The sequence below is a fragment of the Neovison vison genome, chromosome 1 (genome assembly GCF_020171115.1).
Source record: "Neovison vison isolate M4711 chromosome 1, ASM_NN_V1, whole genome shotgun sequence".
NCBI classification, from domain to species: Eukaryota; Metazoa; Chordata; class Mammalia; order Carnivora; family Mustelidae; genus Neogale; species Neogale vison.
In genome coordinates, this window is record NC_058091.1 from 251261643 (window position 1) to 251281447 (window position 19805).

The following is a 19805-nucleotide window of genomic DNA, read 5'->3' on the forward strand; positions in this document are numbered from 1 at the left end:
AAATCAGTTTATCTAGCTGTTAGTAACTTTCTTGAACTCCAAACTCCCTTGGTAATTAATATGACTATCATTAAATTTGGAGTTAACTTTCAGATGGTTCATTTAAATTCTCAAGATTTCATTAATCATGTCTGATGAACTTTTTTGTACTACTTAAAATAGCATTTTCATATTAAGGACAGATCACATTTAGTACTTTCACAAAGCAAACCTAGCCTCTCGCTAATTCATCTTATTAGTTTCATAGAATGTAGAGAAGAAAAATCCTTATCCCAAGTTATTATGTATGAAAGAGGGGAAGTAGATAAATATGTGTACATGTTAACTTCTCCAGAAAGAGTGTTAACTTCTCCAGAAAGAGTGTAGTTTATGGACATTTCTTTCCCACCTCATGTACATTTCTTTATTCATACAGTGTAATTTTATAAAATGTTCATGTTACTTGCATTATTTATCTGATTCTAAAGGTAGAGTAGAAATTTAGAGGTTTGGGAACTAGTGAGTGAAGGAAGAAAGAATCACATGTCTACTAAAAGATTTAAGAAAAGTACATAGCAAAAACTGAAGCACAGATGGGTTGATAATTACATTAATACAGAAATCAAGAAAAATTACAGCCACTGTTAAGTGGGAAGTACCCAAGACTTTACATGATTGACACAATACAAATACTTGCTTAGGAATCCTATAGAGATCTGAAACAAGATTTTAGTTTGAGTGCCAAAGAAACCCAAGAAACTAGATATGCCTAAAGAGAATTAAGAATTAAATATCATATAGCACCTCATAGGATATTGTATGGATCAGTGAAGCTAGGAGATGGTAGACAAGTGAAGAATATGATGATGCCTGAATAGAACACAATGAGGTCCATGGAGTTCCCACAGGGTAAGAATAAAGCAGCAACAAGATTAGAAGTACTAGGATTTTTTAAAAATTTGTTATACTCCTATACCAAAATTATATGCTGCATGCTCTTCTAAAGAAAATACTTCAGGGGCGTCTAGGTGGCTCACTGGGTTAAAGCCTCTGCCTTTAGCTCAGGTCATAATCCCAGGATCCTGGGATCGAGCCCCCATTGGGCTCTCTGCTCAGCAGGGAGCCTGCTTCCCTCTCTCTCTGCCTGCCTCTCTGCCTACTTGTGATCTCTGTCTGTCAAATAAATAAATAAAATCTTTTCAAAAAGGAAGAAGAAAAGAAAACTACTTTATAGAGTTGAAAATAAATAGTAGGCTATAATAAATTTGCTGTGAGAGCTCAGAAGTACAAATGAGATGATCTCTAAACTAAGAAGTTGAAATCCAAATGTTTCAAATCATTTTGACTCTTCTGTTTTCGAGCATGGATGAAATATTTGGAAATACATGCTCCTACAAGTTTACACTTAAATAACAGTAATCTATTCAGTGATTTTATCTTATGAATATAATCCTATTTGTCATTAATAAATTGATCCTTGATACAAAGTTAACTTATCTTTAATTTTAAAACCAGCTAGTCTTTTCGTTTCAGGTCCAAGTTGTAGAAGTATCATAATTTGGCACTCTTTGTCCACAATAAGAAAAGCTGGACTATCTGAAAATGAACAACTTTCTTAGAACTATCAGAAAACCCAGAGCAGAGGACAAACAGTTATCCCCATTTGTGGAGAGGCAGGAGCAGCAGAAGCTGGAAGCCATGAATTATGATAATAAGACTTACTTTATTGAAAAATCAGAAATTGCTGCCAGTGGAGTGTGGACTGGAGTAAGAAACTTCTGAGGGTCACAATTCCTTCCAGAAACTGCACGAGGCTTTCACAAAAAGAAAACAACAACAACAAAAAAAAAAACAAAAAAACCCTGAGAAAAACAACTTCATGACTCTGAGGAATAAATGAAGAGACACCGCTGATACCCTCCAAACCCTCATCTTGAAGCCTGGGTCTCAGGGAATCCCTTAGCCAGACCTTATTTCCCATGGTAGAAAGAAATTACATAACACTGTACCTTTTCCAGCTTATATATGAAAAAGAGAAGGAAAAGCTAATTCACAACAGGTCAGAGTTTCAAAAAAAAAAAAAAGATTGTGAATGCTAAAACAAATGAGGGGACAAAGAAGATTAAAGTTGTATGCCTGGAAAAGAACCAGAAAAATAAGAAAGGCAAATCACAAAGAGAGGGGAGAACTGTAAATCTGAGATTTATTCCAAAGTATGTGGCTTGCTTTCCTTCTCTCATATCCACCCAACATCCCAATAAACCTCAAGTATATTAACAGGGAATTGCAGTTGAAAGAGGTCCCAAGATGTATACTCTTTCTGAGAAATAGAAAGGGCAAAGAGGCAAAGAGAAACCCTAAATCCAAGAGAGGTATAAATAAAAACAGTAGAGATATTTGAAACCTATCACTAAAGAAAGCTGAAATCCTAGGCAAATTAGTGTAACTTCTCCCATGACAACATAGATAATACCTATTGCACATGTAATGTCCAAATTTCAACAAAATTACACAATCTAAAGAATCAAAACCATCCTCAGAAACAAATTCAGATGTGACACAAATGTAGGAATATCAGAAAAGGGTTTTACAGTACTTTGTCACCAGAGAGAGAACAACAAGGCAAGAGAATCAAAAGCACATGCAAGAAATCAAGAAGCAAGTAACCGAGATGAAGAATGCCTTTGATCTGCTCACCAAGTTTAGCACTCCAAGGAAGGAGTCAGTGAATGTCAAGAGAATCAATGGAAACTTTTCAAATGGAAATAAGAACATGAAAAGAAAATGAAAATGACATCAGAACATCTAAGAACTGATGAACAGTACCAAAAGTTTCAATGTAGGCATAATTGGAAAAAGAAAATGCAGCAGAATATTCAAATAATAATAGAAAACTTTCCAAATTATTTAGAGACAAAACACAGATTAAGGAATTTCAAAGATCATCAACAACCACTTGTCATTAGGGAAAAGAAAATTAAACAACATAATACTCCATCCCTTTTAGAGTCGGTAAAAATTTAAAAAATTAAATCCTAAGAATAACAATTTTGTCAAGGACTTGAAGAAACAGGAAGTAATTTCCATCACTTCCATCACTTAAAGGAATGAAAATGGTGCACCCACTCTGGAAGACTCATTGATAGTTTCTTAAAAAGCTAAGCAGAGGTTTTTCTTTGATCTAGCAATCACATTCTTAGTATTTGTTCACCTCTTTTGAAAACCAATGTCCACACATCCATGGGAAAGTTTACAACAGCACTATTTATATTGTCCAGAACTGGAAGAACTCGAGATGTCCTTCAGTATGTGTGAGGATAAACAGTGAAAAATACCTACTATTTAGTATTCAGGGATAACAGGTCATGAGCTATTAATATCAGTGAATGTTAACTGCATATTGCTAACTGAAAGTTGTCAACCTGAACAGGATACATATTGAATTATTAAATTTACATGACCTTCAGAAAAAGTAAAAACTATAGGACAGAAAGCAAAAAAGTCATGACCTTGGATTCTAAGGAAGAGGAAAGTTTAAAAGGTGAAACAGGATTGAGGGGGATGATAAACCAATTCTATGTGGTAAGAGTACTGATGAATACATTAGACCATGAACTTGTCAAAACCATTACAACTTCATAGCACAAAGAGTGAAACTTAATGTTTAAAAAAAAGTTTTAAAATCCTTAGATGGTTAGGGGTTCAAAGATGTAAAGCAAACTAGAAGAAAAGAATCTAATTGTATCAAAATGTAGGACATAATCTCACTAAAGGGGAAAAGTACAAGGTAGTCCTCTAAAGAACTTTGGAAATGAATAAAGAATCTAAGACTATAGATAAGAGAAGCTGTTTTAAAAGCACTGCATTAGTTGGTAAGGCTATTTCTTATCAGAGTACTGATTAACAATTATGAAACCAGTATACTTATAGACTAGAATTGAACTATTATGTAAAGGGATGAAAGATGGTGGCACTCAGTTTCTCACTGTTGGAACGGGGGATAAGCAAAGGGGAAAAGGGCTAGAATGAAATATGTGCATTAGAGTTGGAGATGTGAGGCTGAACTTGTGCTTAGCTTAGAAAAGACACCAATGGAAAAATAATCACAGGAGTGACATCCTCATAATGGTGGAGTAAGTGTTTTATCCTATCTTTTCCCTACAGAACACTGATTGAGACAACCACCTATGGACAAGGAAGACTTTCTGGAAATCCAGGGATCCACTGGGGAAGTTTCAGCACATTGGTAGCAGCCAAAAAATACAAGATGGAGGCATGGAAACCAGTAATGGTTCATTTCACCCACATCACCCATTTCCTAAACCAGCACAGCTCAGTGTTAAGAGAAACTTTTCCAGTCCATGATTTCTTCCACGAGGAAAAGTAAGAGTGTGTGACTAGTACACAGCTTCTCCATTAGGGCAAAACATTGCCTAAGAGCCTCATTTCTCTTTTGCCCTATCCAGAATGCTGAGTACTGAACTTCATGACTTGGAATCAGTGAGGGGTTAAGAAAAGGCCAGCTAGGGCATGATGGATGTATTAGATGGAACCAGATTCTACTAAACATGTCACAGACACCATCAGGAAGCCCCCATTGAGTCACATGGGACAACTAGAATGCAGATCCCAAAGGGCTCCCTGGCACTCCCAGCAGTAGCAAGAGTTTCACAGAGGGCTGGTGAGTGTGAACACAAAGCTAGACCAGATCTGTGGGCCTGGAAGAGTACCACTATCTTGAACATGGCCACCATTCTAGGGCAAGAAAAACAAAAGACCATCAACAACAGGTCTGGCTTTGTGGTATTGAGAAATAGCTTTATTAGAGAATTGAGGAAAGACACATGACCTTTAAGAATTCCCTCACAGGGGCACCTGGGTGGCTCAGTGGGTTAAGCCTCTGCCTTCAGCTCAGGTTGTGATCTCAGGGTCCTGGGATTGAGCCCCCATCAGGCTCTCTGCTCAGCAGGGAGCCTGCTTCCTCCTCTCTCTCTCTCTCTCTCTGCTTGACTCTCTGCCTACTTGTGATCTCTGTCAAATAAATAAAATCTTAAAAAAAAAAATAATTCTCTCACACAAGGTAGCAAAAAGTATTCAGCAGGTGTATCTGTAACAAAACCCTGGGAAAGGCTCAGAATCTCTAGCAGGGCTGGTTCTCTCAGCTAGTTAGTGAGGACTATAGGGTGTGACTGCTTCCTCAACTGTGAAGTCAGCAATGCAAGACTTCAAGGAACATGCAAAAAAATCAACAAAAATATGACAACACCAGCAGAACACAGTTTCTCAGGAATCAACCGCAAAGAAACGAAGATCAATGATTTACCTGATAAAGAATTCAAAATAGCTGTTTTAGGAAATTCCAATGAGCTACAAGAATTTTTCTCAGTTTTTGTAACTAATTTACGTAACTACCAATAATTAAAACCTGCATATTGACTTATGGTAGCAAAATGTGTAAAATCATCATCAGTATAATTTATTATACTTGTTCATCTTCACAAATGAGGTTTCCCTTTTCTTGGAGATTTAAATGTTGCTCATTCATGTGCAGTGTGACCATGATTGGTTTTTGGTTTTTGTTTTTTGTCTTTGATTACTGAGTATTAGGCAAGCATTCTTTCTGTTTTAAGAAAATTTTCATTTGAAGTTAAACGTATGGCAAATCTTTGTAAAATTCCTCTACAACTGAGCCAAGGAGCATTAGCAAAAAACACAGGATCATTAAATTTGTTGTCTTCTAAACTTAGTGAAGACTCATAGAATTGCACATATATACTTCAAGATGTTAACAGCTGTATCCATGATATTTAGCACATTCAGCTTCAAGATATTTTTATATTTTCCACATGTACTGTACAGTGGAATGAAGCAACAAAGAAGAGTCTCTTGTTTGAAAATGTCAATAAATTTGAATTTTTGACCCCCCCAAATAATAAAGATAACAGAGTGAAATCAAGAAAAAAATACACCAACAAAATGCAACATTGAACAGAAATAATTTTAGAAGAACCAGACAAATTCTGGAGCTAAAGCATACAGTGAATGAAATGAAAAATGCACTTAAAAGCACCAAAAGCATACTGCTCAAGCAGAAAAAGATTCTGAGAAGTAGCAGACAAGATCTTTGTAATTCTTCGAAGGAGAACAAAGTAAAAAGAGTGAAGAATTTCATGAAAGGTAAGTTGCAATCTCAGAAGGAAAATAGAGGGAAAAAGAACAGAAACCTTGAAGATTTAATGGCTGAGGACTTCTCAAATATGGGGAGGAATCTGGACATCCAAATTCATTAAGATAACATGTCATCCCCAAATTTCAAACTAAAATGATTGTCTCAAAAAAACATTATCGTACATTTTTGTCTGAAATCAAAGACAAGGAGAGTATTTTATGCAGCAAGGGCAGTTAGAGTTAATTCTCTCATAGAAGGGAATCCCCATAAGGCTACCAGTGGATTTCTTAGAAGAAACTTTGCAGATTAAGAGTGGAATGATAGGGGCGCCTGGGTGGCTCAGTGGGTTAAAGCCTCTGCCTTCAGCTCAGGTAATGATCCCAGGGTTCTGGGATCAAGCCCCATGTAGGGCTCTCTGCTCAGCAGGGAGCCTTCTTCCTCCTCTCTCTCTCTCTCTCTCTGCCTCTCTCCCTACTTGTGATCTCTGTCTGTCAAATAAATAAATAAAATCTTAAAAAAAAAAAAAAAGAGTGGAAGGGGAGGAGGAAGGCAGGGAGGGAACCTTGCCACCAAAATACGTTACCCTGCAATGTTCTCCTTCAGAAGTGGAGGTAAGGTAAAGACATTCCCAAACAAAAGCTGAGGGAGGTAGTCACCATGTTACTTGCCCTACAAAAAAGACTGAAAGGAATTTGCCAAGCTAAAATGAAAGGACATTCATTAGAAATATGAAAATATATGAAAGTATAAAAACACACTGGTAAGGTTAAGTATACAGTCAATTCGGAATACTCTAATGATGCAGTGTGTTAATCATGGTGTGTCAGTTCACCCTAGAGGAAGAGTTAAAGGAAAAAGTATTACAAATGTCTAAACCACAGTAATTTTAATGGTTATGCAATAAAAATATGTAAGTTGTGATGTTGCAACATTAAAAACAAAGGAAGAGTAATGATTAGAATTTTTAAATGTAATTGAAGTTGTTAGCCTCACCTAAGCCATTTTAAGTATTATTTATGTTTACCACAAACCTAAAACTTGGAGTAGGTTGAAAAAAAAAAAAAGATTAAGAGAAGTGAATCAAAGCATACAACTATGGAAAATCCTAAATTCACATAAGAGGACAAGAACCGAAGAAAGGAATAAAACAATTACACGACCTTACCTACAAGTTGTTACCTATCATTAACTTTTTATTTATTTATTTATTTATTTTTAATTTATAGGCAGAGAGGCAGGCAGAGAGAGAGGAGGAAGCAGGATCCCTGCTGAGCAGAGAGCCCAATGCGGGGCTAAATCCCAGGACCCTGGGATCATGACCTGAGATGAAGGCAGAGGCCTTAATCCACTGAGCCACCCAGGTGCCCCTTCATTAACTTTTTAAATATAAAAGAATTAAATGCTCTAATTAGAAGACAACCAAACTATATGCCGCCTGAAAGAAACTCATTTCAGCTTGAGGAGACATAGAGGTCTAAAGTGAAGTTAAAGAAACTGGGATGCCTGGGTGGTTCAATGGGTTAAAGCCTCTGCCCTCAGCTCAGGTCATGATCCCAGGGTCCTGGGATGGAGCCCCGCATCAGGCTCTCTGCTCAGCAGGGAGCCTGCTTACCCCTCTCTCTCTGCCTGCCTCTCTGCCTACTTGTGATCTCTGTCTAATCGAATAAATAAACAAAATCTTTAAAAAAAGAGAGAGAGAGAAAGAAACTGCATGCACATGGAAACCTAAAGAGAGCAGGAATAGCTGTATTTACTTAAGGTGGGGAGGGGGATAAAAAAACAAACCTTAAGTCAAATCCTGTAACAAGGAAAGAAAAAAAAACTGATGAGGTAAGGCCATATTATAGATAAATGAATCATTCATCAAGGATATCTACCAATCATAAAATATACATGAACGAAACATCAGAGTGTTGAAGAGAAAGAAAATACTAGTAGATACTAATAGAGAAATAGAAAACAATAAAAACAAGATAGAGGACTTGATTACCCCACTTCCAACAATGAATAGATTATCCTAAAAAATTCATAAAGAAACCTGTCAGCACTGTGGTTTAGAATAAACGGCCCTAACAGATATATAGAGGACATTTCTACAAACAGCAGAATACAGATTCTCAAGTGAACAGGGAACATTATTCAAGTAAATGCATATAAATTATGTTTTCTGATCACAATGACATGAAACTACAAATCAACAGCAGGAGGAGAGCTGAAAAATTTACAAATGTGTAGAAATTGAACACACTCCTGAACAACCAGAGAGTCAAAGACAAAAATGAAAAAGACTAGTTAAAAACTAGCTTGAGACAAAAGAAAAGAAACATAACAAACCGTAACTTACGGGAGGTAGAAAAAGCAATTCTATGAGGGACGTTTATAAAGATGTCAAATAAACAATATAACTGTAACTTTTAAGGAGCTAGAAAAAGAACAAGGTAAGCTCAAAGTTAGTAAAAGGAAAAAAATAACAAAATCAGAGTGGAAATAAATAAGAACCAGAACAACATAGAGCTGGTTCTATGAAAGATGAAATTGGCAAATATTTAGGTAGACTTAAAAAAAAATGAAAAATCAAATTCAGAAATGAAAGTGGTGATATTATGGTTGATAGGCTACAAATACAAAAGATCCTAAGAGATTACCATAAGCAATTACAGGCTAACAAATATAGAATCTGTTAAGATTCAATCATTAAGACGTAAAAAAAAATCTGAACAGAGCTGTAAGGATGAAGAAGACTAAAGCAGTAATCAAAAGCCTCTCAATAAATGAAACCCCAGGACCAGATGGTTTCTTCAGTGAATCCTTATAACAGTTTCAGAATTACCACAACCATAAAATGAGTTTGGGAATGTTCCTTACTCTTCAGTTTTTGGGGGCCAGCATTATCCTGATACCAAAGGCAAATAAGCTAAAAAAGAAACTATAGACTAATATCACTGCTAAATATAAATGCAAAAATGTTAGCAAAATGCTATCAAATAAAATTTAACATATTAAAAGGATTATACTCCACAATAGAGTGGGATTTATTCCTGGGATGCAAAAATGATTCAGCCTATGCCAAGCAATAAATGTGATAAATCATTTGAGAAAAATTCAACATACTTTCATAATAAAAATGCTAAACAAATTGGGTATAGAAGGAACATACCATAATAAACACTAACAGACAAGTCCACAGCTTACATACACTCAAATAAAAATATGAAAGCCAGTCTTATAAAATCATGAGTGAGGGGTGCCTGGGTGGCTCAGTGGCTTAAGACTCTGCCTTTGGGTCAGATCATGATCTCAGGGTCCTGAGATCAAGCCCCACATCAGGCTCTCTCCTTAGCAGGGAGCCTGCTTCCCCCTCTCTCTCTGCCTGCCTCTCTGACTACTTGTAATTCCTCTCTGTCAAATAAATAAATAAAATCTTTAAAAAGTAATAATAAAGTTCCAAAATTTGTGTGGAACCACACATGGCCTTGAATAACGAAAGAAATTCTAAGAAAAAAACAAAGCTAGATGCATTACACTTCTTGTTTTCAAACTGTATTACAAATATAGCCTAAGTAAACACACAGACCAAGGGGACAGAATTCTCTCAATAAATAAAAAATAAACCCTTGTATATATAGTCAACTCCTATTTGAAAAGGGATCCAAGAATACTCATCGGGGCAAGAAGAGTCTCTTCCATAAATGGTGTTTGAAAAATTAAATTTTATCATATGTAAAAGAATGAAATTTGAGCCCCACTTACACCACTTACAAAAATAAACTCAATATGGATTCAAGATTTAAGAACTTAAACTGTTAAACTCCTAGAAGAAATCAAAAGAAAAACTTCTTGACCTTGAGCTTGGTAATGATTTTTTTGGAGGTGATACCAAAAGCACAAGCAACAAAAGCAAAAACAAGTGGATTATGTCAAACTAAAAAGTTGCTGCACAGGGGGGAAAGAAAAAAGCAATCAATGGATAGAAAGGGAGAAGATATTTGCAATCATCTACTGAATGAGAGGCCAATATTATCCAAAATACAAGGAACTCCTACGAATAGCTTCCCCCCAAAAAAAATCTATTTTAAAATTGAGAAGACCTGAATAGACATTTTTCCAGAGAAGACACATAGATGCCCAATAGGCATATAAGAATTTGCCCAGCATCACTCATCATCCAGAAGAGGCGAATCAAAACCACCATAAAAAATTACATCACACCTGTTACGAGGAGCAAGATGGCACAGGAGTATGAGACCTAAATATCGTTGGGTCCCAGGAGTTTAGCTATGGTCATTATCAAGCCATTCTGAACACCTACAAACTCAACACCAGACTGAAGAATATAATAGCAGCAATTCTACGAACAGAAAAGCGACCACTCTCTGGAAGGTGGACTGTGCAGGGAAGGGAATCCAAGGCGCTATTTGGGAAGATGGACCAGAGGGGGAGGGAGCCTCTGTCAGCCAGCTCCTGGCAAGTGAGAAAGCAGCAGAACATAAAATTGGAACTTTCAGAAGTCTGCTCCAGTGAGGGATGTCGCTCAAGTGGCTAAGCAGGGGATGGAGCCCTCACTGGGATAGTGTGGTCTCAGGACTCTCGGGGTCACAGACAGACCAAGGCATGAATGTGGCAGAGCTTCCAAGTATTACAGCAGAGAGCTGAGGAGTGGGCTCTCAACTCAGGATTGCCATAAACCATGATCTGCAGCACAATTGGGCTACTGCTTTTCAAGCAGGGTCCCCACAAGCAGCAGATCCAGGGAGACTACCTTTCTTACCCCAGGAAGAGTGGCACAGGAGTCTGCTGCCACAGGAGTCTGCTGGGTTTGGAGACTCCAAATAGGGTTGCGTGGCAGAGACAGGAATGTTTGATCACAGGCCAGGTAAGCATAGAGCGCTGCTGGAGACCAGGGAGACAAAAATCAATCACTTTTGTCCTTAGGAGTGGGGTCTCAAGCTCTCAGCTCCTCTGGGTGGGAGATTGGGAGCCACCATCTTCATTCATCCTCCAAAGCTGTACAGAAAGCTTTCGAGGAACCGAAAGCTACTGAGTGTAAACCAGAGCAGATTACTTAGCCTGGCTGGTAAGAAGGGCAGTGCAACTCCGCCTTGGGCAAGGACATTTGAGAATCACTGCAACAGGCCCCTCCTCCAGGAGATCACCAGGAACATTCAGCCCAACACCATGTTCATCAGGCACAGAGAACTGCAAATCTCCAGCAGTAGGGGAATACCGCACATAGAATTCATTGCTTTTTTCCCACGATTCTTTAGTCTTTTGGAGTTAGATGGGGTTTTTTCTTCTTCTTCTTTCCCTTTTCAACTAACATCTTCTCAATTCTTTCATTTTTAATGTCATATTCTATCCCTTCATTATATATACACCAACAATAAAGTTAAATACAAGTTTTTCTTTCTTTAAAATGTTGAGATACAATTTCTTCTAACAGACCAAAACATATCCTAAATCTAATGTATGACTTGTTCTAGTCTCCTGCCTAATCACATTCTTTTTCTTTTTTCAATTTTTTCCTTTTTTCAATGAACTTATCAACTCGTTCTTTAAAATCTTTCATTTTAATCTTTACAGTCATATTCCATTCCTTCATAGTATGACTATAAAGATAAGTTTTTCTTTCCTTAAAATTTTGGGAGGCACTTTCTTCTAACAGACCAAAATATACCCAAAATCTAGGGTGTGGCTCTGTTCTATTGAACAGCTTGACCTTATTCTTTATTTTCCTTTTCTTTTCTTTTTTTCTTGACTTTCTTTTGTCCCCAGTTTCAGGTCTCTTCTTATTTGTTTTGTGTGCATTTTTCTGTGGTAGTTGTTACCCTTTTAGCATTTTGTTCTCTCATTCATCTATTCTTCTCTGGACAAATGACAAAATGGAAAAAACTCACCTCAGAAAAAAAGAACAAGAGGCAGTACCAACTGCCAGGGACCTAATCAATACAGACATCAGTTAGATATTGGAACAAAGTTCATGACAATAGAGTATATGACAATTATAAAGATACTAGCTGGGCTTGAAGAAAGCATAGAAGATACAAGAGAATCCCTTTCTGGAGCAATAAAAGAACTAAAATCTAAGTTAAAGTCAAAAAGGCTATTAATAAGGTACAATCAGAAACGGAGACTCTACCTGCTAGGATAAATGAGGCAGAAGAGAGAATTAGTGATATAGAAGACCAAATGATGGAGAATAAAGAAGCTGAGAAAAAGATAAACAACTACTGAATCACAAAGGGAGAGTTGGAGAGATAATTGATAGTATAAGATGAAACAATATTAGAATAATTAGGATCCCAGAAGAAGAAAAAGAGTGGGGCAGAAGGTATACTGGAGCAATGATAGCAGAAAATGTCCCTAATTTGGGGAAGCAAACAGGCATCAAAATCCAGGAAGCACAGAGAACACCCCTTCAAAAATCAATAAAAATAGGTCAACACCCCCTCATCTAATAATAAAACTTACAAGTCTCAGAAACAATGAGAAAATCCTGAAAGTAGCTCTGGACAAAAGGTAACCTACAAAAGTAGAAATATTAGGTTGGCAGCAGACTTATACACAGAGACCTGGCAGGCCAGAAAGGACTGGCATGATATATTCAGAGCAGTAAATGAGAAAAATAGGCAGCCAAGAATACTGTAACTAGCTAGGCTGTCATTGAAAATAGGAGAGATTAAAAAGCTTCTGAGACAAACACCAAACCAGCCCTACAGGAAATCCTGAAAGGGGTCCTCTAAGCAAAAGAGAGCCTAAAGTTAACATAGACCAGAAAGGAACAGTGGCAGTATACAGTAAGAGTCACTTTACAGTCAATACAATGTCACTAAACTCATATCTTTCAATGATTACCCTGAATGTAAATGGGATAAATGCTTCAATCAAAAGACACAGGCTATCAGAATGGATAAAATAAGACCCATCAATAAGCTATCTACAAGAGACTCATTTTAGATCCAAAGACACCTCCAGATTTAAAGTGAGACAGTGGGAAAACCATTTACCATACTAATGGACACCAAAAGAAAGCTGGGGTGGCAATCCTTATATCAGACAAATTAGATTTTAATCCAAATACTATAAGACATAAGGAAGGACACAATCATACTTAAAGGGTCTATCGAACAGGAAGATCTAACAATTGTAAATATCTATGCCCCGAACATGAGAGCAGCCAATTATATAAGCCAATTAAAAACAAAATCAAAGAAACACATCAACAGTAATACAGTAACAGGGGGTTTTAACACCCCCCTCATTGAAATGGACAGATCTAAGAAAAGATCAACAAGGGAAAAAAGGCTTTAAATGACACTGGACCAGATGGACTTCACAGATATATTCAGAACATTCCATCACAAAGCAACAGAATACACATTCCTCTCTAGGGTGCATGGAACAGTCTCCAGAATAGATCACATCCTGGGTCACAAATCCAGTCTCAAGAAGTACCAAAAGATTGGGATAATTCCCTACATATTTTCAGACTACAATGCTTTGAAATTTGAACTCAATCACAAGACAAAATTTGGGAAGAACTAAAATATATGGAGGCTAAGGAGCATCGTACTAAAGAATGAATGGGTCAACTAGAAAATTAAAGAAGAATAAAAAAATTCATGGAAACAATTGAAAATGAAAGCACAACTGTTCAAAATCTTTGGGATGGAGTAAAGGCAGTCCTGATAAATTATATAACAATACAAGCCTTTCTCAAGAAATAGAGAAGGTCTCAAATACACAACTTAAACTTACATCTAAAGAAGAACACCAAATAAAGCCTAAACCCAGTAGGAGAAGAGAAATAATAAAGATCAGAGCAGAAATCAATGAGATAGACACCAAAAGAAGGGTAGAACAGATCAACAAAAGTAGGAGCTGGTTCTCTGAATGAATTACTAAGATTGATAAACCCCTGGCCAGACTTATCAAAAAGAAAAAAGACCCAAATTAATAAAATCATGAATGAAAGAGGAAAGATCACAACCAACACCAAAGAAATACAAACAATTATTAGAACATATTATGAGCAACTCTATGCCAGCAAATTAGACAATCTGGAAGAAATAGATGCATTCCTAGAGAGTATAAACTACCATAACTGAACCAGTAAGAAATGGGAAACTTTAAGAGACCCATAACCAGCAAGGAAACTGAAGCAGTCATTAAAAATCTCCCAATAAACAAGAGCCCAGGGCCAGATGGCTTCCCAGGGGAATTCTACCAAACATTTAAAAAAGAATTAATACCTATTCTCCTGAAAGTGTTCTAAAAAAATAGAAATGGAAGGAAAATTTCCAAAGTCCTTTCTGGCCTCTAGGAGGCCAGCATTACCTTGATCCCCAAACCAGACAAAGACCCCATCAGGAAGGGGAATTACAGAACAATATCCCTGATGAACACAGATGCAAAAATTCTCACCAAAATTCTAGCCAGTAGGATCCAACAGTACATTAAAAGGATTATTCACCATGACCAAGTGGGATTTTTTTCCTGGGCTGCAAGGTTAGTTCAATATCCACAAGCTAACCAAGCTGATACACATTAATGAAAGAAAGAGCAAGAACCATATTCTCCTTTCAGTAGATGCAGAAAAAGCAACTGACACAACACAGCACCCTTACTTCATCAAAACTCTTCACAGTGGAGGGATAGAGTGTACTACCTCAATATCATAAAAGCTGTCTATGAAAAGCCCACAGCAAGTATCTTTTTTTTTAACTTATTTATTGGACAGGGTGAGACACAATAAGAGAGGGAGCACAAGCAGGGGGAGTGGGAGAGGGAGAAGCAGGGTTCCCACGGAGTAGGAAGCCCAATGTGGGACTCTATCCAAGGACTCTGGGATCATGACCTGAGCTGAAGTCAGATGCTAAATGACTGAGCCATCCAGGTGCCCCACAAGTAACATTCCCAATGGGGAAAAACTGAGAACTTTTCCCTTAAGGTCAGGAACACAGCAGGGATGTCCACTATCACCACTGCTATTCAACACAGTACTAGAAGTCCTAGCCTCAGCAATCAGATAATAAAAAGAAAAGGCATCTGAATCAGCAAAGAAGTCAAACTCTCACTTTTTGCAGATTATATGATTCTTTACATGGACACTCAAAAGACTCCACCCCAAAACTGCTAGAACTCATACAGGAATTGAGTAAGGTGTCAGGATATAAAATCAATGCACAGAAATCAGTTGCATTTCTATACACCAACAAGGCAGGAGAAAGAGGAACTAAGGAGTCCATTCCATTTACAATTGCACCCAAAGCCATAAGATACCAAGGAATAAATTTAAACAAAGAGGCAAAGAATCTGTCCTCAGAAAACTATAGAATACTTGTGAAAGTAATGAGGAAGACACAAAGAAATGGAAAAACATTCCATGCTCAGAGATTGATTGGAAGAACAAATACTGTGAAAATGTCCATACTATCTAGAGCAGTCTACACATTTAATGCAATCCCTATCAAAAGACCATCAACTTCTTTCAAGGAAATGGAACCAATAATCCTAAATTTTGTCTGGAACAAGTAAAGACCCCAGCAAAGCTTGTGGCATCACGATTCTGGACTTCAAGCTCTATTACAAAGCTGTAATCATCAAGACTGTATGGTACTGGCACAAAAACAGACACATAGATTAGTGGAACAGAATAGAGAGCCCAGAAATAGACCCTCAACTCTATGGTCAACTAATCTTTGACAAAGCAGGTAAGAATATCCAATGGTAAAACATTTCTTCAACAAATGGTGTTGGGAAAATTGGACAGCCACATGCAGAAGAATGAAACTAGACCATTTTCTTACACCACACATAAAAATAAAGTCCAAATGGGTGAAATACCTCATTGTGAGACAGGAATCCGTCAAAGTCCTTGAGGAGAACACAGGCAGCAACCTTTTTGACCTCAGCCACAGCAACTTCTTAGACACGTCACCAAAGGTAAGGGAAGCAAGGCCAAAAATGAACTATTGGGACTTTATCAAGATCAAAAGCTTTTGCACAGCAAAGGAAATAGTCAACAAAACCAAAAGATAACTGATAGAATGGGAGAATATATTTGCAAATGTCATATCAGATAAAGGGCTAGTATCCAAGATCTACAAAGAACTGTTCAAACTCAACACCCAAAGAACAAATAATCCAATCAGGAAATGGGCAGAAGGCATGAACAGACATGTCGGCAAAGAAGACACCCAGGTGGCCAACAGACACATGAAAAAGTGCTCCACATCACTTGGCTCAGGGAAATACAAATCAAAACCACAGTGAGATATCACCTCACACCAGTCAGGATAGCTAAAATTAACAAGTCAGGGAATGAGAGATGCTGGTGAGGATGCAGAGAAGGGAAACCCTCCTACACTGTTGGTGGGAACGCAAGCTGGCGCAACCACTCTGGAAAATAGTATGGACGTTCCTCAAAAAGTTGAAAATAGAGCTACCCTATGACCCACGTATTGCACTACTGGGCATTTACCCCAAAGATACAAATGTGGTGCTCTAAAGGGGCACACGTACCCGAATGTTGGTAGCAACAATGTCCACAGTAGCCGAACTATGGAATGAGCCTAGATGTCCCTCAACAGATAAATGGATAAGGAAGATGTTGTGTATATATACAATGGAGAATTATGCAGCCATCAAGCCCACCCCCACCTCAAAATCTTGCCATTGCAATGACATGGATAGAACTAGAGGGTATAATGCTAAGCAAAATAAGTCAATCAGAGAAAAACAATTATATGATCTCAGTGATATGAGGAATTTGAGAATCAAGACAGAGGATCATAGGGGGAGGGAGGAAAAATATGAAACAAGACAAAACCAGAAAGGGAGAGAAACCATAAAAGACTCTAAATCTCAGGAAACAAACTGAGGGTTGAGGGAGGGGAGCGGGCCGAGAGGAATAGGGTAGCTAGGTGATGGACATTAAGCTCTGTGAATTGTGTAAGACCAATGAATCATAAACTTGTACCCTTAAAACAAATAATACATTATATGTAAGTTTTTTTTTTTAAAAATCACTCACTCTTGTTAGAATGGCTCTTACCAAGAAGACATTAGTTAAGAAGTACTGATAAGAATGTGAGAAAAGGGAACTCTGTGCTCTTAGAATGGACATTGATACACCCACTATGGACACTAATACAGAAGTTCATCAAAAACATTAAAAATAGAAGTACTATATAATCTAGAAATCCCACTTATGGGTATGTATGATAAGGAAATGAAATCAGTATCTTAAAAAGAGTACCTATATCCCACATTCATGAAAACATTATTCACAAGAGTTGAGACATGGAAAAGACCAGTAATGGATATCCATTGATGAATAAATATATAGATCTGTACATACACATACTATATCTCTATCTTACCTGTGTATCTATCTATATAATGCAATATTATTCAGCAATAGAAATTCTGCCATTTGTGACAACATGGATAGAATATGCAGACATATGCTAAGTGAAGTAAGTCAGACAAAGACCCACACTGTATGATCTATCTCAATTGTAGAACTTTAAATATCCAAACTCCTAGTAACAGAGATTGGAATTATGGCTGCCAGGGGCTGTATGTTGGGGGAAATGAGGACAAGTTCATTAAAGGTATAAACTTCCATTTATGAGTAAATTTCTTGGATTGAATGTGTAACATGGAGTCTATAGTGAACAATACTTTATTATGTGTTCAAATGTTGCTAAGAGAGTAGACCTTAAATAATGTCACCACAAAAAAGAAATGGTAATAATGTGAGTTAATACAAGTGCTAATCAACCCTATTGTGGTAATCATTTTGTAATATATACATGTACCAAATCATTACATTGTACAAATTTAACACAATTTTATATGTATGATAAATATTTATATCGTATGATCTCCCTCATACGAGGAAGTGGAAATGCACCATGGGGGGTTTGAGGGTTAAAAGACAAAGAATTCCTTAAGGATTATAACCAATCTCTGGAAAAGTGGTGTCTCTCCCAGGCTGTCACTGGTCTAGTAGACACAGGAAGAATATCTGAAGCTGAAGCCCTCTGCACGAGGAATTTCAAAAGTAACCCTGATCAGTCAGCTGTTATCTTACTTTTGAAACAAGTTCAGTGTAAACTATTCCTGGAGTCACAAAACCCTCTTCCAGATGCCATCCTTGAAGAGCTGCAAAAAACAGTCATGTCCAACTCAACTTCTGTTCAGCATGGTAGTGGCTAGCACACATATATCAGTCCCAAGGAATGATGGGTGTTGCAGAAATGTGTTATAGAGTCTCTAAGTAGCATCCCAACAGGGCAATGGGAGTGGGAAGCTGTCGAGTCTGTTGAGACTAGCCCTACTTGCTTTAAAAACCTGCATGGCTAATATTTCCAATGATCACTGGTCATCTTTGGTTCAAGAAGCTACAACTGAGGCCTTAAAACTTTGTTTTTGTCCATTGGCTGTCTTTTTACAAGCTTTGTTACAATTCCACTGCAAAATGGGGGCAAGAGAGACACGGCGACTTTTGGAAAGAGTGGTATATCAGCCTGGGTATCCCAAGTCTATTGTATCAGTGGCATACTGGTATCTACTGAGACACTTACATGCCAAAAATGACTACGAGCTTATTGATGTGCTGGTAAACAATGCCAAAACTCATGAAGATACAAGAGCATTGGAACTGAATCAGAAATTGTCTTCACAGTAACAGTATGCTGTTTTATAGTAAGCAAGCAAAGAAAAAGTTATTAGAATCAATGAATCAAGATTTTCCCCAAAGCAACATTTTAAAAAAACATAGTTCCAGACTGTCTTTTCAAGGATTTTAAATTTAAAATTCCTATTTTAAATCTAAGGACATTTAAGTTCTTAAGGAAGGGGTTTAATTTTTCAAAAACTCTTAATGTAACTTTAATTTGAGGAAAAATATGTTTGATTTTGAGAAGCCCATAAAGAAAGGAAAAAACATGATTCCCTTAGGTGTTCATCAGTAATTTGTAAACCATTCTTTTCTCCATCTTGCATTTTGCATAGTAATATTTTTGTACCCCTTTACAATAAAGCCTTAATAGCCATTTTCCAAATAATATGTAAAAGCAGATTAGCACGGTGCAGAATTTTATTTATTAAAAAATAAACTGAAAGATGTAATTTCTTCTATGAATTCTGGAGTTCAGCAGACCAACTTATCATAACATCTAAATAATCTTAGAACCTGTTTTACTAGTGATTCATCGCAGATTCTGTTGAAGAAGTATAATGTAAATGTTGGTGAGTTTAGACTGCTAGTGGATATGTTTGTATAGTTCAAAACACTCAGGTGTATGGCTGCATTAAAAAAATCAATGGAAATTTTTGGAAAACAATTTTCCAAATTGTTTTGGTGTTTAATTGATCATGTAATTTCTTCAATTATGGCAAAAAGACTTGAACTTTCTGAAATAAGAAAAAACATGGTATCTTATTTTCTTTATTGGTTAATATCAGATATAATTTCTACATTTCAAATTTTAAAACTTGAAAGCACATTTACCTATTTTAGTTTTTCAAAAAAACTTTTTATATATCTGAAAAAACTATATGTTGCTTACTTTGGATTTGTGGTTTTAAAAAATATTTTCAGATATTTACATATATTATTTGTTGTATGTAAATGTGTTGGTTGTACAAT

General features: G+C 36.9%; 1 pseudogene; it reads left to right on the top strand.

The window, feature by feature from the left end:
* Positions 1-863: 863 nt before the first annotated feature.
* Positions 864-18856, top strand: LOC122892074 (annotated as a pseudogene).
* Positions 18857-19805: the final 949 nt, after the last annotated feature.